We start from the raw sequence: 7,698 nt of genomic DNA, 5'->3' as shown, positions 1-7,698 counted from the left end.
CTTGTCCTGTCCAAACAGCTCCTGCTCAAAACTCTGTCCCCAGGCTTCTTCTAGACCCCCTTGAAGCACTGCAAGGCCACCAGGTCTCCCTGGAGCCTTCTCTTCTCCAGCTGAACAGCCCCAGCTCTCCCAGCCTGGTCGGCTGGGGATGGGTGGTGGTGGGAGTCCCTCTTGCACCTCTGGGCAATTCAGGTTGGCTGCTTTTTCCTGAGGGAGTGAACAGCCCCAGCTCTCCCAGCCTGGTTGGCTGGGGATGGGTGGTAGTGGGAGTCCCTCTTGCACCTCTGGGCGTTTCATGTTGGCTGCTTTTTCCTGAGGGAATAAAATACTTTCTGATGTGATCTATGGCACTGGGGCCGAGCCAGATGTCCGTGTGGATTCAGTCTGTAGTGCCCAGGGAGGAGAGCCTGGTTACTCTCTCTGATTAGCATCACCAAGCATTGCACATATGAAGAGGAAAACCAGGCTGGGGCTGCTGCTCCCAGTGCTGTTAGTCACTGCCTCACATCTGCCTCGCTGCAGGGACTTCACATGCCCTATGAGAGCTCCCTCCAGGTCCCTGGGTGCCCTCCCAGCTGTGCCTGCTCGTGCTCCAGCTGCCCTCTCCCCATGGTGGGCATGCCCAGGGGGTCTCAGGGGTTTGTCCAAGCCCGGGGTGCTGAGTCGGGCTGGAGGGGCCCTTGGGGCCTTTCCCTGCCCGCAGCGTTTCGGTGCCAGCCCCGGGCAGGGAGGGGCTGGGGGGGAGATGGAGCTCTGCTGGTGTTGGCTGAGGGATGAGATAACCCTGGGGCTGCCTTCTGCTCTCCTCCAGAAAGCTGCAGTATTTCTGCTGACATGGGGATTTTTTTTTTTTCCCTATGTCCTGAGGTTATTTTTTTTTTAAAATGTGGAAATCAGAATAAAACTGGGAGGAGGAGAAGCCAACCCCCACAAGAGTTCACTGCAGCTGAACCTTCCCTTGACGTCTGGAGCCTGCTAGGCATGGGATCAAGAGCTCCTCCAGAAATGTGCCTGCTCAGTGTAGGTAATGGCAGGGGAGCCTGAGGAACCTGAGGAGCTGCTCCTGGCATCTGCACCTTCCTCCTGCAGCAGACTGCCTCTGCCCAGCAGGACAGTGAGGGCAGGAGCTGTGGAGAACAGGCTGGTTTCCCCCAGTATACAGACAGCTCTGCTTGCTTCTGGTATCACATTTTGTCATTAGTTGTCTAGAATGAGGGTTATTTCCAAAATAGTTAAGATACAAGGCAGAGGAGGCAGCAGGTTTTGCCTTGGCCAGAGCAGAGTGTGATGTGCCCACCCTGTCTCACTCTCCACGGGAGAGTCATGCTGAGCATTGGGAGACCTGGGCACCATCAGGGCTTCAGCTGGTGCTGTCCATGGCCAGGGTTTGCTGGAGATCACCCTCACCTTGCCCTGCACCCGTGGCTGTACAAAGCTGGGTGTATTGAGGAGCGTTCTCCTTGCCAGCCCAGAAGTGTTGGGGTTTGGCAGCCTGTGGATGCCACCCTGCAGACATCCTGCCAGAGCCTGGCCCAGCCTCACTGCGTGGCCCTGGGGACCAAGGGCGACCTGGAGCTCCTTGTGCAGAGTTGTCCTGTAGCAGCTGGAGGTACTGGGGCTCCCCTGCTCCCCATGGGCAGGCAGAACTGCACCCGCTGCTCGGGAGGGCAGCCAGGCACAGGCAGCAGGGGTGGTGCCTTCAGAGGCACTGCTTTCCATTTTGAGGGGGAAAATCTCCTCTTTTTGAGAGAGAAATCTCCTCTTCTGGAGGAGATTTCAGCCTCTTCTCCCAAGGAACAAGGACAAGAGGAAATGGCCTCAAGTTGCCCCAGGGGAGGTTGAGGTTGGACCTGAGGAACAATTTCTTCTGCAAAAGGGTTGTCCAGGGCTGTGCCAGGCTGCCCAGGGCAGTGGTGGAGTCCCCATCCCTGGAGGGGTTTCCAAGCCGTGGAGATGTGGGGTGAGGGACACGGGGCAGTGGGGACCTGGCAGGGCTGGGGAATGGTTGGGCTGGATGATCTTAAAGCTCTCTTCCAGCCAAAATGACTCTGTGGTTCTGTGAATGTGCTGGGCTGGGTCTGCAGTTCCCTCAGCAGGAGCAGGGGGCATTGCTCACTGCTCTGCTTTCAGCAGGTCTCAGTGTGTGCATCCCATCCCCTCTGTACCAGACACACATCCCCTGGACTGGCTTCTCTGGGCTCTCTGCTGCTGGCCCCTCCAGAGCAGTGGCACTCACTGGGGATCCACAAGCTCTGCAATGAAACCTGTGCCTCTGGAAGGTCCACTGATGCCTGGGGTGGTGCTGGGTCAGTGCTGTGGTGCTGCCCCCCAGCATCTGTGTCCAAAACATCTCCTACTGCTGCAATAGATTGTGCTGAACCTGACAGAGGCTCCTGGAAGCCACCATCCCTCCTGGGGCTCTGCAGTGGGTGCAGGTACCCCCTGCTCTGCCCTTCAGAGAGTCACCTGTGTTCCTTGGTGCCATGGGCACAACGTGGGCTCTGCTTCCTTCCCTGTCTCTCCAGCTGAACAGCTGCATTCAGTTGTTCAAGTTCTCTGTGCACAGACTGGTGTAGTTACTGATTTGCTTTATTCTGACCTGACAAAGGATGTGATCCTGCCCCTCTGCCAGCTCTGTGAGACCCCCCTGCAGTGCTGGGGCAGCTCTGGAGTCCTCAGCACAGCAGAGCCAGGGAGCTGCTGGAGCGGGGCCAGAGGAGCCCCAGCAATGCCCCGAGGGGGGAACCCCTCTGCTGGGAGCCCAGCAGGAGAGAGTTGGGCTGGGGCAGCTGAGAGGAGAAGGCTCCAGCTGGGGAGACCTGCTGGGGGCTGCCAGGGCGTCAAGGGGCTGTCAGAAAGCTGGGGAGGGACTTTTGAGCAGGGCCTGTTGGGACAGGACAGGAGGTGATGGTTTTGGACTAGAAGAGGGGAGATTAGGCTAGATAGAAGAAAAATTTCTGATGCTGAGGGTGGCCCAGGCTGCCCAGAGAGGTGGTCACTGCCCCATCCCTGGAACCATCCCAGGGGAGGTTGGGGCTCTGAGCACCCTGCTCTAGCTGCAGATGTCCCTGTTCATGGCAGGGGGTTGGATGAGATGAGCTTCCAAGGTCCCTTCCCACCCAAACCAGTCTTAGTTTCAATGATTCTAAGCTGTGTCCAGCTTACTAGCAGGGGAGGAGGAGGAGCAGTGCTGGTAGGGCTGGGGCTGGGTTATCTCTCTGCCTCCTGCCAGATCCAGCAGGGTACAACCCCCAGTAATCTCATTTTGGTCACGTACTGAGTCCTGTTCTAACAGCCACAGGCAAGCAGACGTGTGTGTGAGGAAACTCCACTTACTCCTCAAGTTCTTTGACCTCCTATCACCCTAAAATTTGCATAGCTCTTCCAGCCCTGTCCACGCAGCTCCAGGGTGTGGTGGGATGCAGCGTAACTGGTGTGCCTGCCACGGGGGCTGGGGGCCCTCTGATAACATCCAGGAAGCTGTCCCTTGGGAGCAGTGGGGGAAATGTGGGGTTTTATTTCTTGTAAAGATAATTCAGCACCACTGAGCTGAAAATGTTGAGCCTGGTCTGTCCTTCCAGCACTGCTGCCTTCCCCTCACAGCCAGGAAGGAGACGCTGTGAAGACTCAGAAGTGGTGGTGCAGGTGTTAGTGAGAGCTCTGAGAAATCCCTGGCACACAGTTCTGACGTTCAATTTGGGAAGTTAGGGGTGTTGCTTTTGTTGTTTTATTGCTTTGTTACAGAAGAATCAGCCCCAGAATGGTGGTGTCTGGATGAAATCCATTCCCAGGGTGACGGATGCTCTGTGTTACTGCTAATGCTCTTTTTTTTTTATAACTAAACTTATTTGCAGTCTCCATGCATTAAATCAAGTTTGTAAACAAGGTAAACAGGGGTGACAGCCAGTGTCTTACAAAATGAGCCTTAGGAGGAGGAGGATCTCATTTGGCTGATGACAAAGGCTTTGTAATTTAGGATAATGTAGGTCATTGCTCCGGGCTGGAAGCGAAGCACTTCTAATATCAATTAGCTCTTATGGGAACAGCAGATGTTCAGAATTTGGGGGTTTTGGTCTCTCAGTCCTTCCCAGGAGCAGTAGACCCTGCAGGTAGTGCAGCAGCCCCAGGGGGGCCGTGGCTGGTGTTGGGGTGGGTGGTTGGCCTTGCTCTGGGGGACACTTTCCTGCCCTCCCTGGCTGTGCCGGGGGCCACCCCACCTCTGCTGGTGTTCCTCACAGCACGTGTGAGACAGCCTGTCCTTGTTCCTCTGCTGGTGTTGCCTTTCCAGTGACCTTTCAGACAAAGCACTGGTGGGGCTGGCAGGGGTGGGCTGATGGAGCTCGTTCCCCCCTTGGTGGCCACAGAGACCCAGGCCAGGCCCTGCCCAGCGAGCTGGCAGCAGCTGGACTGGCCGTGCTTCAAGCTTTACCTGGACAAATGAGACTTCCTAAATTCCTAAAATCTCCCCTTTATTTCCATCTTTTCTGGTCTTTTTTTGGGGGGCCACGTCTGGCTGCTGGTGCCTGGGCCAGCACCCGATGCCCATGGGGTAGTGCTGGGGGTGCCAGCAGCGTGTGGGTGCCCCAGGACCTCAAACTTCTCTGTGCCCCCACACTGCTCAGCCCTGAGACCCTGTTATTCATCTGCTCTTGTGCTTTCTCCTTCAGCAGTTTAGATTGTCTTGGTATGATAAGCTGCTACAGGAGTTGAAAGTTCTTATCTGTTTCTATTGCTTTCATTATTTGTTTGTTTTTCTGGCAGGAGGAGAAGCTATTGGATTTTCTTATTTTCTCTGCCTGCTTAGTCATAGCTCCTTAGAACTAGGCTGTTTTTCACAAAAGCAGAGATATTGAGAAAATTCAAATTTCCTGTGTGGTCTCGTATGGAAGAATCTCTTTACTCTTTAGATTGTAGCATATTGAAAATACACTTTCTTGTGAAGTGTTTACCATGTTCCACTCTGATCTCACACTCCTGCAGGCACTCGGTTTACAAATGAATTCCTTCCAGTCACAAAATGTCCCTTTCCCCACCTTGCATCCCAGAAGAAGGCAAAGGGGTTTGGTGCCTGGAGGTTGAAAGGTATGATGCAGCACCTAGCAATGAGTCCACAGGTCCTTTATCTTGTTTGCCACAACAGTTCAACGTCTGTGCTTCTTAGGTGTCAGCTCCAGGAGGGTGTCCTGGTGTCCCAGTGTGACAGCCTTGGGGCTGCCTCAGGTGGGGAGGGTGAAGGAGGCTCCTGCAGTGTCCATGCCATGGCTTTGGGAGGGGTGGGAGCTACCCAGCAGCAGGGTCCAGCTGAGCTCTGGTGTTCAGGAGTGTTTGTGTGTTAGGTGGGTGAGGGAACAAAGCCAGAGATGCTTTGTTTATCTTTTGGGAAGGGAAGTTGGAGCAGGGAGTTCCATGTCTCAGGCTCTACACTGAATCTCTGAGACACCTGCACTCTGCTGAGCACACTCAGGGAGGTGTCTGATCTTGAAGGGAGGCTGGAGGAGCTGGGCTGGCTGTGGAGCCTCCTGCTGCTCCAGCACCAGCCCGAGCTGCCTGCTGAGCACCCGCTGCCCACGGGCATCATCCGGCTCGGTGATGAAGGAGCTGTCCTGTGGGGTGCATGCAGAGGGTACCCCAGCCAGGGGCAGAGCTGCAGGGGGTGCCTGGGCCCCGGGGAGGCTGTGGGAGGGAACACTGAGCTCTTTGCAGTGGAAGCTGGTTTTCAATTCAGCTTCACGGCCCCTCCCCTCACGCCGTTGAATAAGTTTGACTTTGAAGTGGAGCCCAAAGAGTTGTTATCTGCTCCAAGGCTGAACAAACATTTTCATGTTATCACCTTTCTGCCCTGCTCTGAGGGAACCTGGCACACCAGATACCAGCATTGCCTCCCTGGCACCTTGCTGCTTCCCTGGGAGTCCAGTGTCAAATTTACTGTGAGTGAATGGTTTAAATTCCAGCTAAAGAGACAGAAACCCCAATATTTCCTTCTCACGTGTCTCCCTAGCTGAGCCAGAGCTCTTCCCATGCTTTCTGCCAGGAAGACAAACTGTGCCACCACAGATTTTGACTTAAGCCCTGGCTGAAAGGGGGTGCAGGTGAGACCTGGGGTGTCCCAAGCAGCCTGTGCCTGCCGTGGGGGAAGGATCTGCTGCCCCTGGGCTGCCAGGGACGACTCCCCAACCGCTTTGTCTCTGCACAAGGAGCTTTGTTCAGTGTTTGGAAAATATTTGGCACTGGATGTTGAACGTCTCTTTCTCAAATGGGGTGATGGTTAAGTGGTTTCCTCTTCCCTTCAAAATGAGTAAACTTCCAAACCACTAAGCTGGTGAGTATTGACTGACTCACCAATGGGATTAGCAGAGATCAAACACATTATGTCTGGTTTACTCGGACCCGGGCTTGTTGCAAGCCTGAACACACAGCTTCTGCTGGTGAAACGGGGAGAAAGTGCCCTGTGAGTGCCAAAAGCCAACTGGTGGGTTGTTTGGATGATGAGCAGAGTTAAGGAGAGGGGTTAATCCTTTGCTCCTTGCCTGTGTGTACCACAGGAGTGACAGGAGATGGGCCAAACCCATCGCTCTGAGGGCCCCTGCTCGGGAGCAGCTCTTATCAAGGACCAAAGAGTTTTTGCAGAGTGTTGTTGCAGCTCATGTTCTCCCACGGAATCACTCCTGGGAAGTGAGAGTTAGAAATTAGCCCTCTTCCCAGGCCTTATCAGGCTTGGAGGATTTGGTGCCAGGAGGAGGCTGTGTGCTCACCTGAACGCCGTGGGCAGGCAGCTGGCAGTGCCCAGGGCTCCTCCCTCCTGGTGCCAGGACAGCAGTTGGGAGGCTGGGAGGGCAGAGGGGTGTGAGGGTGCTGCCCTGCAGTTCAGGTAAAGCACCTCCTGTGGATTCCAGCCAGATCTCTGCCTGGAATCAGAGATCCATTGGGTAACACGGGTGATGCTGGCTCCCTGCTGCCTTCCTGGAGCTGCTCTGCCGTGGATGGGAGGAGCAGTGTGGGATGTTCCCTGTGGTCCTGTTCGTGCTGGATGAAACCCCGTGAGCACTGCTGTGGAGAGAGCACTGCTGTGGAGAGAGCACTGCTGTGGAGAGAGCACTGCTGTGGAGAGAGCACTGCTGTGGAGAGAGCACTGCTGTGCAGAGAGCACTGACAGCCACGGCGAGCCCTGGGCCCTGCTGCATCTCCCTGGTTGCCAGGGCTTCCACCCGCTCTCCTCCTGCACAAAGAGCTGCCCTGCTCTGCTAATGCAGCTGAAAATAGCCTGGGAGGAAGCAGAACGACTAGACCAAACAAACAGAAGAGATCTCGGCTGTCTCACCCAGACCAGGGCTCCTCCCTGCTCCCCGAGGTGCTGAGCAGGGTTTGCTGGGGGTGGGGCAGGATGTGACCACCCCTTTGGAGGCTGGAGACCCGGACCCAGGGGCTGAGGTGCTGTAGGTCTGGCTGGGCTTTGGGTGTCTGGCCAGGCTGGAGAGGTGGGCTCATGTATTCTGGTTTAGCAGAGGACTTAGTAGTGTTGGATTAATGGTTGGACTTGATGATCTTAAAGGTCTCTTCCAACCTAAAGGATTCTATGATTCTAACCTCGTGAGGTTCCCCTGCAGCTTCCTCCACCCACTGCCTGAGTGACTCCACCAGAGTGCACCTTGCACAGGTGGAGCTTCCACCATGCTCCACCCCGGAGCATGAAGTGCAGTC

This window comes from Merops nubicus, unplaced genomic scaffold (genome assembly GCF_000691845.1).
Source record: "Merops nubicus isolate BGI_N331 unplaced genomic scaffold, ASM69184v1 scaffold8205, whole genome shotgun sequence".
NCBI classification, from domain to species: Eukaryota; Metazoa; Chordata; class Aves; order Coraciiformes; family Meropidae; genus Merops; species Merops nubicus.
Note: the sequence above shows the minus strand (reverse complement) of the source record.